This window comes from Mirounga leonina, unplaced genomic scaffold (assembly GCF_011800145.1).
Source record: "Mirounga leonina isolate KUSES-001 unplaced genomic scaffold, KU_Mleo_1.0 Mir_171, whole genome shotgun sequence".
Taxonomy (NCBI): Eukaryota; Metazoa; Chordata; class Mammalia; order Carnivora; family Phocidae; genus Mirounga; species Mirounga leonina.
This window is the reverse complement of record NW_023270436.1, coordinates 12,129,750-12,151,980: the sequence shown is the minus strand read 5'-3', so window position 1 is coordinate 12,151,980 and position 22,231 is coordinate 12,129,750.

Here is a 22,231-nt window from a genome sequence, read left to right as displayed (position 1 = left end):
AGGGAGTCTGCTTCTCCCTCTGACCCTCCTCCCTCTCATGCTCTCTGTCTCTCATTCTCTCTCTCTCTCAAATAAATAAATAAAATCTTCAAAAAAAAAAAAAAGAGTAGGACCTCTCGGAGCTTGCATCGCTACCCTGCCACTTCCAAGCTGTGGCCTTGGGTAAGCGTCTTCCCCTCTCTGTGCCTCAGTCTCCTCCTCTGTGAAATGGGAGAATGAGGGCATCTTCACACAGGGGCTGGCTGAAGGGTTAAAGGAGCGCAACGATGCAATGCTTCAAAGGCGTGCACACACACACACACACACAGTTAGTTATTAAGCCACTCTAAGTCATCACTGTCTTTCTCCCAGCCTTGCTGGGATTCTGGAGCAGAGCGGCTCCACGGGCGCTCGGGAGCCAGCCTGATCTGGTAGTGATATCTGCTTCCATCTTTCAGAGCCATGCGTGAGCGCGCGCGCCTGGGTGTGTGTGTGAGACCTTGGGCCACGTTGCCCCAGTTAGCTGAGGCTGGAGGCTCAGTTTCCCCCTCTGGAACACAGCAATAATATCAGTGGCTCCCCAGGAGTTAGTGTGAATATTAAATCGGTACCGCGGTAAGGGAGCTGGGCCACTGGCAGTCTCCTGCTGACCCACCCCGGGTTCCTGCACCGTGTTCACACTGACCCAGGGCTGCCCGCAACTGATCACTGAGCATAGCAGAGGTTGTAGAGCTTTCCCAAGAGGACCCTGCGCTGCAATCCGAATGTTCTCCTCCTGCTCCCTGCCCCCTGGATCCTTTGCAGGCATCCCCAGATAAATCTCGTGACTGATTCCATCTGGTTGTCTCCTTCCCAGAAGACCTAAACTGAGTCTAAATGAATTAACTTGTAAAAGATGCACATACCAAACCCGGCCAATAGGCATTAGGTGCTACTACTATTGTGTCTATTATTTTTTTTTTTAAAGATTTTATTTATTTATTTGACAGAGAGAGATACAGCGAGAGGGAACACAAGCGGGGGGAGAGGGAGATGGAGAAGCAGGCCTCCCGCCGAGCAGGGAGCCCGATGTGGGGCTCGATCCCAGGACCCTGGGATCATGACCTGAGCCGAAGGCAGACGCTTAACGACTGAGCCACCCAGGCGCCCCTATTGTGTCTATTATTATTATGCATTCCCGCTGTCGGCATTCTGACTGTCCTTAGAGACGGAGCCCTTTCTTCCTTTCTCTGTCTATCCTGCAAGCACTTTGAGACCCTGCTAGGTGCCAGGCTCCAAACTCCATGCTGAGTCTGCAGAGCTCAGACACAGCCTCTCCCTGCACAGAGGTAGTGCCCAGCAGGGGAGACGGAGAAGAAACAGACATTTCAATGCAGGGTAGGAAGAGTCTGGATGGAGGAAGCAGACTGTGAATGACAGCAGCAAAAGAAGGGGCAGGAGGGGGTAGCAATCAGGGAAGGCACCACAGAGGAAGTGACATCTGTGTTAAGTCATAAAAAATGAATGGAGTTATTCAGGTAACCCAGACAGAAGGATCTGTTTTACTCAAATGAGTTAGGCAGATGAAACACAAACCTACAGTAGGACCAGGAGGTTTTTTTTTTTCCTGTCTGGGAGTGGAGGAGAATCTTTGTGCAAAGGGTGACTTTGATTTATTACTGTGGAATAAGTAGGAGGGCAGTATTGACCAGTGGTGGTGGCGGTGAGGTGGTCCCAGAGCTAGGCATGTCAGAAAAGTCAGTGGCCAAGGGTGGGCATTCCCCACCTAACAGGGGGCAGGAAATACCAGTCTAGTGGGCCAGATTGTCTGACTTTTTTTAAAAGGAACTGAGCAGTTTAACGTGAAATTTCCCATTTTTTCTTTATTTTTCACTACTCACTAACAAAAAGCATTAAGTACAAAACCAACAAACACTGGTTAGACTAAACACACTGGGGGGCCAGATTTGGCCCTGGGACCTTCAGTTTGAGACCTCTGGGAAGTATACCGGAAGAGAGGAAGATGCGGTTGTGGCATTAACAGGATCTCGAATGGCCACCTGGCATGACAGCATTTTATTCTTCAAGCCTTGACAAGGCCTCCAACCACCCAGTCTGCCTTAAGTGTGAGCTCTGAGCATTTCAGAACTGAGTACTGAACTTGGCCACTTCTCTTAAAGTCAGCCCCTCCTGAGACAGCCCCGTGCATTGGCCATTAGAATTCACAGTTCAACCAGGGAGCCCCAGAGGGGCCAGAGGCTGCAAACATCCGGGTCTGACCTCTTCCCTTCAGCGCTCTCTGTCTCCCAGAAGGCGGAAGGACGCAGAACCTTCTAGAACCCGAGGCTTTGCTCCCATTTCTCCCTCACTAAAGTGATGGCTCGCTTTCCTTAATCCTTTCTTGGGGCTGCTCCATCTTTTACAGTTTTCATCATCATTAGGATTGGGGCATGCTGACCCACAGGCCGAAATGAAGCAAATCAAATAAAATATAAAGAGACCTGTCAAAGTCCTTTCAAGACAGCCGAGGGGCAAGTTCCCCCAAATTAAGGCCGCGCTTGTGAGCGCCGAGTCAGAGAGAGAGAAAACCTTTTAGCTGAAACCAAGAACATTCCCGGGCGAGGTATTTCATTATAATAATGGTCTAACTTGGACGAACAATTTAGGAGAAAGGTTAGCGGCTGAATATGGTTCTTACCATAAGAATGCCGGGAGGCTGTAACAGGGACCTGTCCATTCTTCAATTCGAGGCAGGGAGTTTGATTCAATACATGGAGCTTTTAGATTTATTTCCCTGGTTTTGAGGCCTGTGCATTGTAGGCAATCTTCGTCTTCAAACTTCCGAAGAAGGCTTGGCTGTTGTATTCAGATAGGAGTCTAATTACCTCCAACCAGCCATTAGTTAATTGCTCGGGGAAGAGGTGAGGAGCTCCAGGGCCGGCCCAAGATGATCCTCAGGGCACCTACTAGCAGTGGGAGTTAGACAGTGAGATGGGCCAGACTCAAGTCTCCAGGCCCTTCTGAATTCAGAGTCCGGACTGCGTGTCCCCGTGAGAGAGGAGTCCAGTAGGAGGGTCCTGCCATGCTGTGTGGCTCTGGGGATGACATAAGCAGTGATAGGTCTTCATAACGCTAGACTAACATGGAGTGAAGGAGCCTCCATTCACGTATGCATGCAAGGACTATTTATTGAGGACCTACTATGTGCTCTGGAGGGTATGGCAGCAGGCGAGACTGGGTTGATGTTCTCATAGGGTTGACACCTCCCTGGCTGATGGCCATTATAGAAATACTGTAGGTCAGGCTGTGTATTCATTTCCTGGGGCTATTGCAACAAAGTGCCTAAAACTGGGGGGCTTAAAACAACAGAAATGTATTCTCTCGAAGTTCTGGAGGCAAAAATCAAGGTAGGGCCAGCCTCTGTCCAAAGCATGGACTCTTCCTGGATTCTTTCCTTAACCTTCTAGCTTCTGGAGATGGCGGAGCATCCTTGGCTGTGTCACTTCAAGCCCTGCCTCTGTGGTCACATGACGTTCTACCTGTTGTCTTATTTATTTTTTTATTTTTTATTTTTTATTATGTTAGTCACCATACAATACATCATTAGTTTTTGATGTAGTGATCCACGATCCATTGTTTTCGTATAACACCCAGTGCTCCATGCAGTACGTGCCCTCCTTAATACCCATCACCGGGCTAACCCGTCCCCCCTCCCCCCTCCCCTCTAAAACCCTGTTTGTTTCTCAGGTCCATAGTCTCTCATGGTTCATCTCTCCCTCCAATTCCCCCCGCCCATTTTTCCCTTCCTTCTCTTAATGTCCTCTATGTTGTCTCTTTTATAAGGACATCAGTCGTATTGGATTGGGGCCCTCCTTAGGGCCTCATCTGAACTTGGTTACATCTGCAAAGACCCTATTTCCAGATCAGGTCCCATGCATAGGCATCCGGGCTTAGGACTTCAACATATCTTTTTAGGGGATGTAATTCAACCCATAGCAGGGCATTATGGGGGCACAGATCTAGTCTTGAAGGGGAGAGAGGGTAGTGGATCAGGGAGGTTATAAGACCTTCTCTGAAAAGCTGAAGGCTAAAGAATGTCTAGAACATGATGTTTGTCTTTGAGGAGTGAGAAAATGTAGTTGGGAAGGGTTTGGACTGAGTGATAAAGGCAACTCAAGGGGCGCCTGGGTGGCTCAGTCGGTTAAGCCTCTGCCTTTGGCTCAGGTTATGGTCCCAGGGTCCTGGGATTGAGCCCTGCCCCTCCCTGAGCAGGGAGCCTGCTTCTCCCTCTCCCTCAGCCGCTCCTCCTGCTTGTGCTCTCTCTCAAATAAATAAATAAAATCTTTTAAAAAAATAAAATAAAATAAAGGCAACTCAAAAACCAGAAGACCCAGTGATTAATTCCAAGGTCTTCATAACATGTGCTAGCATCCTCAGAACTGAATATCCTTCTCCATAAAACCAAAAAAAGGTGAACTGGATGCACTTTTCTTTATCCCTAAGAACTTGCATTGTGGTAGGTTTATGCCTGGCATTGTGCGCAGGCTCCAGGTAAAGAAATTGAAATCAAATAAATCTAGGTAGAAAGAATAAAATCGAATGGACAGTCCTCTTTGATTGTCCTTAGGGAGATGATGGAAGGCGATCAGACAGACGTAAGAGGTGGGTCTGCAAAGCGGTAGGTGGTCAGGCTTTGGAATACAGAGAAATGAGCCCGAGTTCTAAGTGTGTGGCTTCTGAGCTTATGTGAACTTGGTTGGGTGAGCTTACCCGTGGGTAACCTCCATCATTTCCTATCAACAGAATGAGGTACTAATCCTTGTCTTTCCAGCTGGTCATCCAGAATAGGTGAGTCAGTGTTGGCAGAAGACCAAGTGCTGTGTTGGACCCATGGGAAGTACCCAATAGATGGTGCTTATGATAAAGACTCAGCTAGGGAACTAAGGAGATGAAGTGTTTGCACCCGAGAAATTAAATCCTAAGAGATTGAAGCCCAGTATCAAGGTGGGGAGAGGAGAGATGTTACAGAGAATAATTAATTGCCCACTGAACGGTATACACCATAACAGGCATAAGAAAGAGATGGGGCTTGTGAGGGGAGATTTATGGGTGAGATGGGCTTGTAGGATCAAGGGGGCAAAATGGGGGCATTCCTTGCAGAGATAATGAGGTGAATGGAGGCACGGAGTGGGCAAGTTTTGAGTGTGTTTTTAAAATAATGAGTAGAGCAGGTTGACTGGAAGGCGGACAGCTCACTTGAAAAATGAGATCCTGGCCCATTTACTGGAAAAGGAGTTTGGGGCCTGAAGTGCTTTTAAAATACACTCATGAAGAGGTGCCTGGGTGGCTCAGTCGTTAGGCGTCTGCCTTCGGCTCAGGTCATGATCCCAGGGTCCTGGGATTGAGCCCTGCATTGGGCTCCATGCTCCACGGGAAGCCTGCTTCTCCCTCTCCCACTCCCCCTGCTTGTGTTCCTTCTCTCGCTGTGTCTCTCTGTCAAATAAATAAATAAAGTCTTTTAAAAAAACTACACTCACTGATTCTTTGACACTTCTATCAAGAGGAAGGCGTTCATTCTCTCGTGTCAAAAATGGGCAGTCCTGGTGATCGGCCATACAAATGATGCTATGTGGGTTCTGAGGCTAGGTCATAAAGGGAGAACCAGCTTCTGCCTGACTCTTCCCTTTGGGACATTCACCTTTGGAGCTCTGGATGTGTTCTGAAACTGCCAGGCTGGAGGGGACACGTGGAGAGATCTCAAAGAACAGGAAGAGATGCCCAAGGGGCCTGAGCTGTTTACACTTTCCCAGCCCCAGTGCCACATGCATAAGGGAAGAAGCCTTCAAGCTGACTCCCTCCAGCCACGGGAGAGTCTATGCACAAACTGGCCTCCTGAGCCCAAGCACCTCCTGAGAGAAAAGAATACACAAGAGTTGTTTTGTTTCATTCAGTTTCAGGTGATTTGCTCTACAGCAATAGATAACCAGAGCAGGACTGGGCTAGGCAAGTCATCTGAAGAGGTGTGGATTTAGAACTGTGGCCAGTGGGAGCCATGGAAGGTGTTTAAGCCATAGCATGATCAAAGGAGTGCTTTAGGAAGATGAATCTGGAGGCTTCTTCCAGGTACAAGTGGAGTAAGGAGAAATAGATAGGAGACACCTGTTAAGAGGTGACGGTTAGGGGCACCTGGGTGGCTCAGTCGTTAAGCGTCTGCCTTCGGCTCAGGTCATGATCCGGGGGGCCTGGGATCGAGCCCCGCATTGGGCTCCTTGCTCTGCGGGAAGCCTGCTTCTCCTTCTCCCACTCCCCCTGCTTGTGTTCCCTCTCTCGCTGTATCTATCTCTGTCAAATGAATAAATAAAATCTTAAAAAAAAAAAAAGGTGAAGGTCAAATCCTTTGTCTGTTTTCTTCCTGTTGCATGGCCTATGATCTGTCCCTGGGTGTTGGTGACTTGGCCCGGGCGTCTATCTGCAGGTGGAGCCCTCTTGCTACGGGGAAAGAAGTGTTCGCATTGCCCAAGAAAAGATGACGAGGAGAAAAACGGAGGTGGAAGGATTCGAGGAGACATTGTGGGAGGTCCCCAGGCCTATCTACACCCTTCTTCAGCTGCCCCAGCTCTGGGGGGCCTGGATGTTAGTGTTTTGAATGAGCTTAGGGTTTGAAGGTAAGCCCTGGGAAAAGTCTTAAGTGTGTAATTTACCACGTGAATCACCTGGTAGAGCATTAACATAAAATTTATAGCCCCGGGTGGCAATTAGTGTAATTAAACAACTTAAGATGCTTTGGAGTTAGAGGAACCCCTGTACACTTTTGAGACAGAGCAAATAGGCAGCCTGGCAGATAAGCTGCGGGAAACCCGGAGGGTCAAAGGCCTTCACAGGTAATTCACAGGCTGGATTTCTGTGGCACAGCCACCGGATGTCCTTGGTCCTTTTCAAAAATGTAGATTCCTCCTGGGTCTGGGTGGGCCCTGATGTCTTTTTTTTTTTTTTTTTTTTTGAGAGAGAGAGAGAGCACATGAGAGGGGGGGAGGGTCCAAGGGAGAAGCAGACTCCCTGCTGAGCAGGGAGCCCGATGAGGGACTCATCCTGGGACTCCAGGATCATGACCTGAGCCGAAGGCAGTCACTTAACCAACTGAGCCACCCAGGTGCCCAGCTGGGCCCTGATGTCTTGGACCGTCCCCTCACAGGCTACAGCATTGGGGCAGAAGCCACTCAAAGGCATTGGCTAGAACATTGTTTTCTCTAAGTGCGGTCCAGTTGTATCTGCAGGACTCACCTGGGGACGGGTCTTCTAAATGCGGATTTGGAGGCACTGCCCCAGGCCCCCTGCAGAGCGGCTGCCAGGGGTTGGGCCTGGGGATCAGTCTTTTTAACCAGCCCTCCAGGTATGTTTACGCCCTCTGCAGTTTGAGAAATCTGATCAAGTATCCTGGAGGAAAGTTCTTCTTGGTTTTCTATCCCGAGTTTGCACATGAAGCATTTTTTTATTTTTCTTCTCTTGTTTTAATAATTACAATAGTAACACACATTTAACTGTAACCAGTTAGGAAAATCTGGTCTGCTTTTCATAAGTAATTAAAGATGGAAGATTCACAGAAGGATTCATGGGCAAATGTTCACTGGGGCGTTTTGTACTCAACCAATCTCCATCTCTGGATGTTGACGAGCAGCCAGGGTAGCGAAAGGAGACAGAGGAAGAAACATCTCTTGCTTTGCCTAAGCAGCCTTGCCCAGGACCCTGCCACTGGGGGGAATCCAGTCGGACACCTTTTCAAAGCTCCCGGGACGTGCCAGGCTGGAGCTGCAAGGGTGAATGGGTGGCAAGAGCCTGCCCACAAGGTTTTGCTTGATAGCCAGAAGCTCAGCACATTCACCCAATCGACAGTTATTTAGTTGAGCACCCCCTATGTGTCAGGCATTTCCTAGACACTGGGGATGCAGCAGTCAGCAGCCCTCCGAGATGCCCTATACTTCTGGATTCCGGTGGGATGAGAGGTGCCCAGGGAGAGCTGGCCATAAGAAGGATGCAAAACCATATCCATTCATCTTTCTGGGAAAATCTGCCTCTTAGGCAGGACCTTCTTTTGACCTTGGAGAGAAGACAACTCAGGAAATGCGGATCCACATGTCTGAGGATCTCACACCGTTTGTGAAACAGAAGCCCGCCAGCTGTGGCCGAGGGGCTAACTTGGCCCCATCACCTGTTTTGTTGGCACATAGCCATGCTTGTTCCTTTACCTGTGGTCTGGGGCTGCTTTTGCGCTCTAGCAGGAGGGTGTCGTTGCAACAAAATTGGAAACACTTACTCCCTGGCCCTTTGCAGAAAGTTTGTCACCTCTGCAGCAGAGAGCTTCATGGGGCCCAGATCGGGAGGCCGGCTAGGTACCCATGTGTTTGGGTGACCGCGGGAAACATCAGTTCACGTTGGCCTTCTGGAATGCAGCAAGAGGAGAGACCTCTGCGCTTGTGCACTGGGGCATGTGTCCAGCTTCCTGGGTGGTGTTTTCTGGGCTTGTCCGGGTCAGAGGACGGTTCCATCAAAGGTCGCACACCTTCTCTGCCCTGTGGACTTCCCTTTGAGCCCCCGGGTGATGTCTGGGAGTCGTGCCTTAATCCGCCAACAAGCCCTGGGTGGGAATTTAAGCCTCGTGTGGTTTTTTCGCCGATCTGCAGATAACGCAGGAAGCCAGCTGTCCTTGGAGCCTGGGTTGATAGAGATCAGGCAGAAGTGGTCTGGGAGGCCCAAGGCAGGGCCATAAACCGTGTCGACAAGACTCCCACGTCAGTGACCGGCCGGGTTCTTCCTTCTCCCTTCACCCCAAGGTTCCTCCCCGTGGGGGGAGGGGGGGGCTGTAATGACAGGTAGCAGGGAGACTGAAAGGCCCTTAGTCCCCAGGTACATTGGACGGATTTATGCTCCGAGGTGCCTTTGCTCTGAATCTGGAGTCCATCGGCCAGCTGCGCGAGGAGCCCCAATCCTTGGGGCGCTCCGCCTCCTGGCAGGTTACAGACACTTTGTGAAGGCCTCCAGCTTCCACGGGGACGAGTGAGCTTCCATTTCCTGAGCTTGTAACTCAAAGGCTCTGACCAAGGACATGGGGAAGGGAAGGGAGCCAGGCCGACCTCGGGCACGGGTGTAAAGCCCACCTCTGCCCTTGGACACAGGCTAGCCTTGCGCCAGAGGCACTCAGTTCTTCTTTAGACCTGTTTTCTCATCTATAAAACAACCTAAGAGACTGGTCGAGGGGCTTGAACTAAATGCCTTATGCTGCCCACCCCATCGTGGGTATGGTGCTCTCTCTCTTGTGTACTCCTCTGCTCTGAAACCTTACATGGCTCCCTGCTCCCAGCCCAATCAAAGCTGGGGAGGAGATGCCGCCAGTGAGGAATGGACAGAGAGGACAGTCAGGGCACGGACCCGTCTGTGGGTATTCATGGGTGTGGGGTGCTTGAGAAACAGTTGGAGGGCCGGTGTGGCCAGCGAGGGGAAGGGGGTAGGAGTTTTGCCCGGGCCAAGTCAGGAGGGGCTTCCAAAGGAGTTTGGATCTGATGGAAAAAAAAAAAAAAAATCGGGGGTATCTGGTTGGCGCAGTTGGTTAAGTGTCCAACTCTTGGTTTTGGCTCAGGTCATATCTCAGCATCGTGAGATCGAGCCCCGGGTTGGGCTCTGCGCTCAGCATGGAGTCTGCCTGAGATTCTCTCTCTCCATCTCCCTCCGCTCCTCCCCCCATTCTCTCTCTCTTAAATAAATAAAATCCTTAAAAATAACAATCAAATGCGGAGGCTTTATGCACGGGAGTGGTTCGATCTTGCAGCAGTTTAAGATGATGGCCCTGGTTGCTTTAAGGAAAATCCTGGCACATCCTTCTTGAAAGCACTGGGTGGGTGCCTTTGTCCGTGTGACCTTCCACAGAGCCTGAGTTTTCAGAGAGTAGAGGTCTGAAAGGGTTGGGAGGCGACAGAAAAGCCTGTTGGTATTGAGAGCTCCCAAGGCCAAGTCAAGAGCCCCGGGTCCTTGCCTCGTGCTGCATTAAAAGCCCTGCTACTTCCCAGGAAAGAAAGGTAGTGGGCACAGGTGCTCTTGGCTTGCCCACGCCCCTCCGGCCTGTTCCAGCCCTCAGGGCTGCCTCAGCCCAAGGAGAATGAAGCCTGCAGGGTGGGCAGGGGCTGATTTGGTGCTGTGTTCTCTGGATGCTTTGGAGTCAGCCAGACTTCCCTCTCAACTGTAGTTCGGCCTCTTCCTGCGAGGAGGCCTCTCGGAGCCACTGAGTCTTGCTTTTCTCATCTGTAAAATGGGAACAAGAACAGTGCTGACTTGACAGCATGGGTGTGAGCATCGAGAGAGGGATGGCGTATATAACACACTGCCTCCCCCGACTCTGTTTCTTCATCTTTAAGGTGGCACTACTTCCTTCAGAACAGTGACAACTGATATTAATAAGGAACCGAATTGAAAATAGGTTTTAAACAGTTTGCGCATGCGGTGCCTTTGATTCGAATCCTTTGAGAAATGGCCGTCCGTGTGTAGTAGATGGGGCGATCAGAAGGCATGCTCTATGTTCTAACAAGAGGTTCTAGAGGCTGAGTGTCTGCCGTGAGCCCCGCCCGACACGCCGTAGGTTTCAGGCATGTGACCCCTTCCCTGGGCGCCCTGGGCGGGGACTCAGCCAGGACAGCTCCCACAGTGCCTTGGCTCCGACAGGAACATGCTCTCCCGTTGACACCTAATCCTCCTTAAAGACTGGGCTCTCTTTCCAGAAAGGGAAAGGTCCTTTGCTCTGAGTCACGGGGCAGCCAGGATGTTGGCATTGGCTCCCTGGAGCCCGCAGGCCTGGGAGGGAGGATGTGTCAGCCTGGATGCCCAGGCCTGGACGGGGGGCTGGGGGGGGTGCCACTCTACAGTCCTGGTGCCGAGCACCATCCCCTGGGGTCACCTGCAGGCTGGTTCATTGGGGAAGACCTTCCTTCTGGTCTCCCTGTGCCTTCACACCTCCCATCCCGACACCAAGGGAGGTTTTGAAAACCAAGACAGGATTGTGTCCCTCACCTTTCAACCTCTTTTAGTGGTTTCCGTGGATCCTGGAATAAAATTCAAACTCCTACCATGGCTCACACAGCACAAGGCCACAGAGTAGTGCAATCCAGAAGCTTCTACTGCCTTGCCTTCCACATATTCTTTGCATCTTTGTCCTGTTCTTATGGGGTCGGGGGAGGAGATGGAGGGGAGGGTGATTTTGTCCTCTAGAGGACAATTTGGTCCCAACCTGGGGGGAGGGTTCAACTTACTGACGTCTCATGAGTGAAGGCCAGGAATGCTGCCAATCATTCTACAAGGCGCAGGGCCGGTCCCACGACACAGAGTTATCTACTCCAAAGTGTCAGTAATGTCAAGGTTGAGAGACTGGTGGAGACTTTACCTCCTCCCAAAGCTTCTCCTGAATCCCTGGATTGAGTAGCTATGTCCCTTGGCCGATACACAATCCTGATCGTCTCTGTCGTGGCCTCGCATCACCCTGTGTGGTCCTCAGACTCCAGGTGAATAGCCCATATAACCACCTCCATCTTTGTCTTCCTTCCCCTCTAACTTGTGAGTCGCCAGAGGTCAGGGACCATGTCTTGTCCATAGCCATGTCTCCAAGATCTAGCATAGAGCCTGACCCGTTGTGGGCACCTGGGAAATATCTGTTGAAGATATGAATGAGAGAATGCATGGGTGAAAGAGCAATCAGCTGGGACTCAAGAAAACTGGTCTGTCGCCTTCACTGTGCTCTCACTGGGCATGCCCTTAAACTTGATCTGGGTTCCGGTCCCTGGTTCAAATTTGCTTAGTAAGTTGTCCCTGTCGCCTGGTCTTTGGGAAAGGTCATGGGCTGGTGTGGATGGAAGTGTGCTGAGCTCCTTGCAGAGGAGAGGACCCACCCTCTTGACCTCAGATAGTATTATTTTCATGTGTTGCCTCTGATAATATCTGTTATCCCACCAGGCTGAGCTGAGGAGCCCTGGATAAAGCCTTTGTGCTTGTGAATAGCAAAGCAACGGTCTCAGGGATCTTAATCTCTTATCTATGACTTTATTTTGGAAAACTGTGCTGGCTTCTGGCTCCACCCTTTCCCCCCAGTCCATGCTAATGCCTTCAACAAAGATCCCTGGAAGGGGAAATAGGATTGAGTTCGTCCTAGCCAGGAATCCTTCCCTTCCCCCTCAACATCCCCACCCCGGGGTGGGTGGAGGGACTTAGTGGGTCCCACCCCCCATTGAATCTTGTACTATCAGCTCCCCACACACCCTTGAGAATCACCAAGTAGAATTTAAAACAATGCGAGTTTGAAGAGGGGAAAAAAAAACCAACAATGGATTTGGGGCTCTTCCCCTAAGCGAACTGCAACACTGTTGACATTTGGGGCTGGGTCCATCCTTGTGATGGGGGGCTGTCCGGGTGCGCTGTAGGATGTTTTGGAGGACATCCTCATTTCACAATGGCAAATGCTGCATCGAATTGGGAGAGGGCATTGCTCAGGACTTTTATCTGTGTCAATAATTTCGGGAAGATTAAATCTTGAGCTATGAACGTCGGTATTGAAGTCTAGCTACAAGTTCTTCACAAGCCAGCTGAGTGACCGTGGGCAAGTCAATAGACCTCTTTGAGTGCTAGTGTCCTGATGGATAAATGAAATATCTGTTGACCGACTCATTCACTTGCATGGGTTCACCATCTAAAATCTGGTCATTGTATATCTATTATGTAAATGAGCCATACAATGGTTTAATTCTCAGGACCACTTTATAAAGTTATCTCTCTGACCCCATTCCTTACACATACACACCCCCCACTCTGGTTTCCCTGCTGTGACTCTCATACACCCAATACACTCCCACCTCAGGACCTTTGCACTGCTTTTCCCTTTGCCTGAGCCACCCAGGTGCCTTTCACCAAGTATCTTCATGGTTTTCTCTCTCACCTCTCACCTTGGATCTTCTCTCAAACATTACCTTCTCAGCAAGGCCTTTCTGGATCATTCTATCAATTTCCACCCCCCCCAACACGCACACACGCAAGTACGCACGCACACGCACACACACACACTTCCCCCTCTCTTCTTGGGTTTTTCCCCACTTAACTTGCTATGCAGTTTTCCTATTTATTGTGTTTGTGATTGATCATCCTGCACAAGAGTGAGGGTAGAATCTGTGTCTGTTTTTTTTTTTTTTCCCACTGACCTATGTCCAGTGCCCAGAACAGTGCCCGGCCCAGAATTAGTGCTGAAAAATAATTGAATAAGCAACAGGATGAATGAATGAAAATGATTGTTACGATCCCTTGTTTTCCAGAAACTCAGCTGCAGAAAGGTTAAATGATGCGTCACAGCCAGTAAAAGGCAGATCCCAAATTGAGTCCTGCTCTGCCTGCCCCAGGAGCTAAATGGCCCTTTGGAGGTAATGGCCCCTCTGCTTGGCCAGGAAGGAAGGCAGGACTTCCACACAGCATCATACATGGAATGAACTAACTCTGATTATATAAGAGCTGCTGAGGACAGGTGCACATGCCCACAGAGATTTCATCAAGGAGCTGACTCCAGTATTTAGGGTCTGTCTTAAGATCTCCTTATCCTTTTTAACAAATAAAGGAAAAAACCCTGTCTCCCCTATGGGATGTCTGTAGCCAGGGTCCTGTCAGATTTGGGTGTCAACAGAAGTCTAAGCGAATGAAGGGAAAAGCATTACCCACAGCGTGAGGTTCATCCTCATTGTTTCCAAACCCACCTGGTCTCAGCATTCTGTTTCCTCAATAGACTTTCTGAAAAACAGCAATATCCGAGTGCCAGCCACGCCCTTGCTGACCCCTCCAAAACAAGACTGCTCTAAATAGGACTTGGGAAGCAATCTCTGGCTCGCGCAGACTCAAAGACGCACAGGGTGAAGTTCAACAATTGCATGGCGCAATGACTGGTTCCTGTTGGGAGTGTGTGTGTGTGTGTGTGTGTGTGTGTGAGCGCGCGTGTGCACGCACTGTGGATGGTGGAGCTGAGGGCAGTGGCTGGAGATCTTGCAGTTGCAAAGGAGAGCCACCTGCCTCGTCCCTTGAATGCTTACCTGCCCACGGGAGTGACACGTTGGCTTCTGGCATCTGAGGGCAAGAAGTTCCAAGGCCAGGACGCCCCCAGCTCTTGAAGGCATCGCCATAGCTGGCACACTCACTCCACTTCCCCGCTGTGGGCACCACACGCACGGTGCCCGAGGGTCGTCAGCAACCCCTCCAAAGGGTATGCTCTGGGGCTCTGGGGGTGCCCTCAGCCTGGCCCCTTCCAGTAACGACAGTGACCCCGAGCAGTGAGGTCTTATCGCAGACATTTTGGGCAGTATATGAACTCATTTAATCCTCGATGCAACTGTTGGAAACAGATCCCGTTCCCGTCAGCTTTCTACCTATGGAAGAGCCACACAGCGACTCATCTCCGGGCACAAAGCCAGGAAGTGGCCACGCTGAGATTTGAATCCAGAATCGGGTCCCAAAGTGGCATTCTCAACCTCCAGGATATACCTGTTCACATTCTTGGGCCTCACCTGATTCTCAGCTTATATTTCTTTTTTTTTTTTTTTAAAGATTTTATTTATTTATTCATGAGAGACAGAGAGAGAGAGAGAGAGAGGCAGAGGGAGAAGCAGACTCCCAAGGAGCAGGGAGCCCGATGTGGGACTCGATCCCAGGACCCTGGGATCATGACCTGAGCCGAAGGCAGACGCTTAACGATTGAGCCACCCAGGCGCCCTCAGCTTATATTTCTAAGGCCCTCACCCTGGAAGAAAATAATGTCAGCAACCCCCCCCCCCCAATTTAAATATCGATTGAGTCCCTACTTGGATGACTCTGATTTCTGGAAATCCATCAGTCTCCAGGGACTGGACAGACCATTTCCATGTCCTATGTATCAGGGAGGGAAGCCAGGCTCAGAAAAGTTAAGTAATTGATAGGATTCCATAGCCAGGAAGGGGATGGAATGATTCCCCCAAAAGTCTAGTTCAACGTGTGAATGTTTTCTCCAGCAGTGGTGGTGTTCTCTTGCCTTCTCTGCTCATAACTGCCCTGCTAGCTGATCTTGCTTTTCTCCCACTTCTCACGTGTAATCTTGGTCAAATTATTTAATCTCTCTGTGTCTCAGTTTTCTCATCTTTGAGTTGGACTTAAATTTATATTAGATTTAAAATGGGGATGACAACGTGACCTGCGTCAAAGAATTATTATGAAGACTAAATGGGCTGATATAAACTTTAGAACAATACCTGGCATGTGAACAATGATTAGTTAGTTATTGTCATTATTATCATTATTTCTTGGGAGAAGTTGTTTCTCCTTTTGTCCACCAAACTTTTTCAGCGAGTTAGTACTGTCTCTCTGTCATTTCTGCCTACCCATCTTTACTTACTTCCTGCTTCAAACACCTAAATCCTATCATCTTTTGAGAGCCACCACCTCCAGGAAGCCTCTCCTGATTTCTCCAGGTCTCAAGGACTTCTCTCCCCTCTCCAAGTCACTCCAGCCTATATCAGACATCTCAGCACACAATCTGGTGCTGCCATGAATATTCCTGGTTTCCAGAGTGTCATCATGCCCTCCTCAGTCAGGCACCATTTTGCATGCTTTAAGTATGCCCTCATTCTTGAGAATTAATCCTGTCCTGAATCAGACAACATTATCTAGGCTTTGTTGTCTGTTGGTCCAGAGGGCTTAGAAAGTGCTAAGGCCACTGTTGGAAACTCGGAGGAACACCAGGCTTGGGGTCTGTCAAGGAGCTGGGTGAGAATCTGGCTTGCCCACCTACCCTCAGTTAACTTCTCAGGTCTTGGATTCCTTGTTGGCATATGGGAGAGAATTATCCCTGCCTTTTTAGGGTGGAGAGAAGGAGGGCGAGATGAATGTGTAAGTGCCCTCCACAGCCACTGGATTAAAGCCTCTGTACATTATTGATAATAGCAGCTCGATAGTGATCAGTCACTTACTATATGTCAGACCAGGTGCTAGATATTTTACATATATTATTCTGTCCTTTAAACAATCAAGTGACATCAAAAGCACAAACAACAAAAAGAAAAATCGATAAATGGGGCTTCACCAAAAATGAAGACTTTTGCACTTCAAAGGACACTATCAAGACAACGAAATGACAACTCACAGACTAGAAGAAAAAATTCTACATCTTAAATTAATATGTGAGAAATATTAACATGGAATATAAATATGTAAATAATTGATACATAAGAAAATACTTGCAAATCATATGTCCAACAAGGGACCAGTATCCAGAATATGTAAAGAATTCGTATAATTCGAGAAAAGACACCTAACCCAAATAAAAATGGACAAGGGATCTAAATAGACATGTCTTCAAGGAAGTGACATGCAAATGGCCAACCAACACAAAAAAGGGATGTTTCACGTCATTAGTCACCAGGGAAATACAAATCAAAAGCATAATGAGATGCTATTTCACCCCCGTTAGAAAGACTAGGATCAGCAAGTCAGAAAACAGCAAACATTGCTGAGGTTATAGAGAATGGGAGCCCTCCTACAGTGCTGATGGGAATGGACAATGGTTCAGCTTCTTCTACAGGTAGGCAGGTCCTCAATTAAACACAGAATTACCACATGAGCCAACAATTCCAAGTCTGGGTATTAGAAGGGAATGAGGTGAAATGAGAAAACCCAAGAGAAATGAACAGATCCATGGAAACACATGCCCACCCAAAAACTTGTACAAATGTTTGCAGCAACATTATTCGTAATAGCCAAAAGGTGCAAACGACCTCCATGGTCTTCATCCGATGAACGGAGAAATACAGTGTGGTATATCCATGTAATGGGCTATGACTCAGCTCTAAAAAGAAATGAGGGCGCCTGGGTGGCTCAGTTGGTTGGGCGACTGCCTTCGGCTCAGGTCATGATCCTGGAGTCCCGGGATCGAGTCCCGCATCGGGCTCCGTGCTCGGCAGGGAGCCTGCTTCTCCCTCTGACCTTCCCCCCTCTCATGCTCTCTCTGTCTCATTTTCTCTCTCAAATAAATAAATAAAATCTTAAAAAAAATAAATTAAAAAAAATAAAAAGAAATGAAATACAGATTGGTGCTACAGTGTGGTGAACCTTGCAAATATTCTGCTAAGAGAAAGAAGCCAGCCAGAAAAGGCTACCTAGTATTTGATTCCATTTGTTTGTAACACCCGGAACAGGGAAATGTAAACAGACAGGAAGTGTCTTAGTGGTTGCTTCAGGCTAGGGGGAGGGCTGGGGGTTTAAAGAGGTGATGGCTAATGGGTTCAGAGTTCCTTTTTCAAATGACAAAAATCTTCTCAAATTGATGGTGGTGATGGTTGCTCACCTCTGTGAATATACTAAAAACCACAGAATTATACACCTTACATGGAACTATGTGGTATATGAATTATATCTCAGTGAAGCTCTTATAAAGGTAGCCATTCAGTGTTTATGCTCTAAGAAACAAAATCAGAAGGGATACTGCTGTTAAATATAAGAAAGAATTTCTTGACTCTTGGGGAAGATGATGCTGATGATGGTAATACGCCCCCAAAAGATACCCCTATTGCTGCTGTAACAAATTATCACAGACTTTGTGGCTTAATACAGTATACACGTCTTATTGTACAGTTCTTCTGGTCTGAGGTCTGAGGTCCGAGATCAGTCTCACTGGGATCAAATCAAGGTGTCTGCAAGTCTGTATTCGTTTTGGAGGCTCTGGGAAGATTCCGTTTACTTGCCTCTTCCCATTTTCTCAAGTCCACCTCAGCTCAGGGCACCACAAGCATCTTGGGATCACTCTGATCTCTGCTTCCATCTGCAAATCTCCTCCCCTGACTCTGACCTTCCATTCCCGCCCCTTTAAGGACCTAATGATACACTGGGTCCCCTTGGATAAACCAGAACGATCTTCCTCCTCTCAAGGTTCTACACTTAACCCCACCTTCGAAGTCGCATTGGCCATGTCAGGTAACATGTTTATAGGCTCTGGGAACATGGGCCTATTTAGGAGGCCCTCATTCTACCTCCTACAACGTGTTAGAGTTGCTATCTCTTTAAGAAGGAAGTGGTCCCTCTCCTGTCCCCTGTGACAAGACAGGAGATTTTTAGAGGTCCCTTCTGGGGGCCTTCTGATGAGTTCTTTACTTTTCTGCCTTTCTTTGCTTGTCTTCCTGCTTCTTCCATTGGAATGGGTGAATATAGGGTGAGGGGCTTGGGCTCTCAGGTAAAGGTATTTGAGTCCTGGCGGGGCTACTTACTTGCTATAAGAATGTGGGAGAATTAATGAACATCTCTAAGCCTCAAGTTCCTCGTCATCAAAATGAGGATGGTAATATCCAGCTTGTAAAGTCGAAGTGCTGTGCCTGACCCAGACACACAGGAGGGGTTTATTAGTCAGGAGCTATTGTCATAGATGTCTTTCCCTCCATTCTCACTTCTGTCTTTTTACTTTCTATCATGGGAGTCTGCACACCCTATTGAAATATCTGTTCTCTTGTCTGTCACACCCCAGTGAGCTCCTTAAAGGAATGAACAATGGTCTTCTCTCTCTGAGGGCCTGGCAAAGAGCAGATGGATGGATAGATGGATGGAAGGGTATATGAATAGATGAATGGATATTTGAATGGATGAGTGTATGGATGGCTGTATGTATATATGAATGGATCAATGGATGGATGAAAGTTTGGATGATTGAATGAATGAATGGATGGACACATGTATGTATGTATGTATATATATATGTGTGAATGTACACATGCATTCATGTATGGATACAGGAATAAACTGATGAATGGATTGATTAAGGGATGGATGATGGAAACATGCACACACTTGTACAGATGGATGGATGATTGGAGAGTTTTATGGATGAATGGGTGATCATTTAAGCAACCACATTCTGGCAAGCATGGGAAAAAGAATATTCTGGAACAACCTACTCTGTGTCCCATAAAAGGAGGCCTGGTGAAGTGTGGCACCATATTAAATGGATATGGGCCAATATCACTGCAGAAGTGTCCACTATAATCATCTCTAAATGCCTTCTCAATATGGTATCCTAGAGGCTGATTCAAAGCTTGGCCCGACTTCCTCAGCACAAAATGATAAGACCAGAAGGGATCCCAGATACCCTTTGTTTCCACCCACTCCGTTTTCGGATGTGGAAGTCAAAACCCAGAGGAGGGAAAGGACTGGCCCCTGGTCATACAGCAGATGAGCGCCAGGTTGGAAGCAAGAACTCAGGCACCCAGAGCAGGGCCTTCTGCTACAAAGTGCCCCCTGGCTCAGCTGTCCTGTCAAACCTCCCTGTCCCCAGATGCCTGTCACAGCCATCCTTGGGCACCATCCCCCAAGTAAAGACCTTCTCTTTCTCCCTTTGGCTCCAACACCCACAGGTCCTGAGAGCCAACCTCAACTTGTTCGTCTCTTGTGTGACAGTCATTAACTTAGCTGCCAACACCTGGCCGGCTGAACAGTTGCAAGGATTCAGAGAGACAAGGAATTTACCTTATGTGGGTAGATTCTGAAGATGCCCTCTGGGGTTTTAGCATTGAATGCTTCCTTCTTGTCTCCTGATTTTCTAAAGGGAAATCTTTCTTCTCTTTCTCTTTCATTAGCAGAATAAAAGGGAGGAAGACAGACACACAGAGTTTGCCCTAGTTACTCAACAAAGGCACACCACAAAGATTGTGTTTATTCATCCCTGAGGCCATGGGGGCCCTATTAGTCTTCCTGTAATCTTCAGAGTGGTTGGCAGTGATGAACTCAAGGCCCTTCCTGCTCCCTGGTTATATCCTCCCTCCCTCCCTCCCTTCTCCTCCCACCTTGGCTTCTGAGCTGCCCAGGGAAGCCAGGTGAGTGGATATTGGGCAGAGCCCTGTTGCAGTGGTTTTGCAAATCAGCCCCACCTACCTCTGGATATATGAACTTTCCAGTCTTGAGAGAATCTGGCCCCTTGGAGGAGGAGCCCTCTTACCTGCGGGAGTCACCTCACCTGGCCCCAGGACCCTGTGTGGGAACAACAGCATCAGTAGTAACGACTCCTGCACCTCCAGATCTAACCTCGGGCTAGTCACTGCTTAAGTGAGTCCTCCCAACAGCTCTGCGAGGGGTCTACCTTTGGCAGCCCCATTTGATGGATAGAGATACTGAGGCCCGGAGAAGGCCACCCCGCTTGGGTCCCAGCACTGTGTTTAATTACTGCACTAAGCAGGCACTTTACCAAACACTTTAAAGCTCTTTAAGTCCGAACCAGGTAGGTACTCTTTTTATCCCTATTCACAGAGATGAGGATACCAGGGACAGAGAGCTTGAGTCACTTGCCCAAGGACACACAGCTAGTAAACGACAGAGCTTTACGTTGTCTCCGCTGGGCAGTGACTTTTGTAAATTATACTTTATGGAATTATAAAGTCATAAATATTGGGAGCTAGATGGGGCTCTAAGGAGTATCTAGCTAAAATATTATAGGTCTGGAAACAAGACTCAGAGAGGCAAAGCAACTCACCAAACATCATACAGCTGGTTAGCTGCAGACTTCCTGGCAGAGTTCTAGAATTATTATCATATTTAAATATTTAAATTATTATAATATTTAAATTATTATTCTAGATTGCTGTGGTAAACAGGGTGCCTGGGTGGCTCAGTCATTAAGCGTCTGCCTTCGGCTCAGGTCATGATCCCAGGGTCCTGGGATTGAGCCCCGCATCGGGCTCTCTGCTCAGCGGGAAGCCTGCTTCTTCCTCTCCCACTCCCCTGCTTGTGTTCCCTCTCTCACTGTCTGTCTCTCTGTCAGATAAATAAATAAAACCTTTAAAAAAAAAAGATTGCTGTAGCATTATTAATATTTAAATAATAATAGTTGTAATTGCATATATTTTAAAATGTTTTAAAATTATTATTATTTTAAGAATTGTAGTAGACTTTAGGGATTTTTTTGTAAATGCACACCATGCAAATCAGATTGCAAAGTCATTAAAATAATAACAACTTGTTAGGCAACTGGCAGGGGTATTTGAGAGTGCCACATACATACTCATGCACACTCAACACAACACACACACACACAACACACACACCTCTCTTTCTTGGGTAGTGCTCTTGGGTTTCAATGCATGTGGGTGCATGTGTGCATTTGTTTCTTTTTGCCCCTTGAATGGTGCTCAAAGGGGAGGTGGTCAAGGGGATCTGCGTCCTGCAGGAAATCATCTTTACCACCTCCTGAGTTCCAGTTTCCTGCGAAGGAGTGTGGCCCGGACAAGGCAAGGGAAGTTGTTGAGAAAGGGACTTTGAAGCTGATGAACCAGGAGAAATGGGCAGGCTGGTCCTGCCTGGGAAAACCTGGGGGAATGGCATCTCTGTTTTGCAGCCAAGATGGGGCAGGCCCCCAGGGTTCTGCAAGCTCGAGTGCTGGGGCTGGTAGAAACAAGGCAGGATACGTGGAAGGCAAAAAATAAATGCCGAAGCTCCTCCAGATGCCATTGACCCTAACCACCTATTGAAGAGCCAGAACCTGACTACATCTCATCTTAATGATCTTCCAGAACAAGATTTCTTGATCAGAGAGGGACTTTTAGGAGGGACAGGCACAGGACGTGATGTAGCATTAAAGCCCACAGGGAAGAACGCATTCCCTTGTCTATACTGTCTCATTTCTTTGGAATGGACGAAGCAGGTAGCAAATCGTGGTTTGGTGCTCTTTACGCCCTCCAACACTTGCTAAGCTCTCTTATATAGCACGAGGGCTCCCCTCGGGCCCCGAACCCCAGGCTCATCCTGGGGGGTTTTTACGGGCCAGGCCTGGATGTGTGCTTATCACTTCCCGCACATCCTGTTGGCCACACCTCTGCCACGTGACTACAACCACCTGCATGAGAATCTGGGAACTACAGTCTAGTCATGTACTGCGGAGGAAAAGGAGGTGGGTTGGGTGAGCAGCAAGTCCGCTTCTGCCCTCCATGGTTAGTGCTTTCAATTTATTTATTCAATATTCACTCAACATTTGTGTATTCATTCAATATTTCAGGATTTATTCATTCAGTATTTGTGGAGCACCTATCAGATGCAGAGCATTTTTGCTTCTCAATTTAATTAAATAAAGTGGTGGTTTTATCCTTTTCGTATGGGTTTGGAGCTCATTTATGAGATCTGTCTGAAAAATTAACTGCACACACTGTATTTTCAGTTATATGGAGTGGTGACTCCTCTTTTGACGTGATCAGAGATCATTTGTGAGGTAATG